We start from the raw sequence: 1,763 nt of genomic DNA on the forward strand, positions 1-1,763 counted from the left end.
CGGTGAGATTTACCCGAGAAGACCGAAAAATGACAGAAACGCTCGCTGACAACGCCCTCCAGCCCGCCGACAACGCCTGGGACGACTATGGACCCACTTTTAGCGGTTATGGGCTGAAATTCAATGTATTTGGATGCTTTTTGGAAGGGTGCTTGTGGCAACTCTTCATAACTCATCCCTACACTTTAAAAGAATGAAAATAGGTTAGAAAAGGAGAGATTTTTGTGAGAGGAATGTTAGTAAAAGTGTGGAGAAAGTTTAGGTTTATTAGAATAGGAGTAGAAATGTAGATTTCTACCCTTTTGGAGAGATTGAAGAGGAGATTTTGAGAGAATATTTGTAAGAAGATGTTCTAGCATTGCATGGATTGGCGGGAGACTTTGTGGGAGAGATTTTCTTCTTTCTTTCAAAGGGAAAAAACTAAGTATTGTGTTCTTCATTATCTTATGGTTTTATAAACACTTACCTAGTGGATTTGCTTTGTTTAAATGAAGTTTCCGTTGTGTTTTCTTCGTGCTTTGTGATGGGCTTCTCTTACTCTTTCTTCTTCTTTTAAAATAGAGGTATGAGAAGATTATGCCATTGTGTTCATTTGTAATGAGTAGAATTCATGTTTAGGATTTTGTGATGCATGTTAGAATTGGATTTAATTATAAATGTGATGGTTTTTACTTGCACTTTATTTACATTACAATAAAGGTCTGTTGTAGTGTTAAAATTAGTTGTAATTGCATTAAGACCCGAGAGGACTGTGTAATTCTCAACAAAGTAGAACCACATTCAGATTTCATGGATGGTTAATTTCATGGGAGTTGAATGCAAATAAATAGGGAAATATACTTTGAGGGGCGTAGAATTTGAGATTTTAGGGTGACAGACTAAAATCTCTAATTTGATCTTAGTTTTTAAAAATTTAAGCGAGAGTTAGCCTTCAGGTGAAGGGAAGTGGGAGCTCTGGTGGGGAGCCGGTATCCTCCTAGCCTAGCCACAGATTTAGGGACTAAACCTCAGATTAGCTAATGATTTTCTATGAACTATATCAGGGTAGAGAATTAAAATTGCTTCTATTTGGCATAATCCATATTAAAAACATTTATCTCATCTCATTTCAACAAAATTTTATTATAGTGGGAAGGATGCTTTTTCACATAAGAAATCTTCATTACCTAAACATAGTTCTTAGATTAGTATTTAATATTTAAAAGTTGTATTTACATTTTTGCTAATATTTATGTAATTTAGTTTGGTTAAAATCTAAACATTTAAAATTAGTGACACTGATTTCGTTTGATTTTCTATAAATTTTCTATTAAAATTTATCATTGCTAACTTTCACTTTCTCCGTAGGATTTTTATTTGGGGCTTCAATAGAAAGTCCATTATTACTTGATAATGATACGTATACTTGCGTAGAATCCCATTATTCATTGCTCATAATTTATGTATATTTTTTACACAACTTACTTTTTATACAAAGATCAAGTTTTTGGCGCTGTAGTTGTGTCCACTTCAGAAATCCTTATACAAAAAAATTCGGGATAAAGTTTTTGGCGCCGTTGCGGAAGAAGTAACAGTTAAATTTAATCAAATTAATTATTTTTGATAAATTAGGAAATTTAGAGAATATATATATATGTATACTATACAAATACATAACAAAAACAAATATATATATATATATATATAGATATATATATATATATCTAAAAATAAATTTAATTAAGATTGTATTTTTAAAGAATTTTACTTAGCTCACTTTATTT

This window comes from Phalaenopsis equestris, unplaced genomic scaffold (assembly GCF_001263595.1).
Source record: "Phalaenopsis equestris unplaced genomic scaffold, ASM126359v1 Scaffold233395, whole genome shotgun sequence".
Classification (NCBI taxonomy): Eukaryota; Viridiplantae; Streptophyta; class Magnoliopsida; order Asparagales; family Orchidaceae; genus Phalaenopsis; species Phalaenopsis equestris.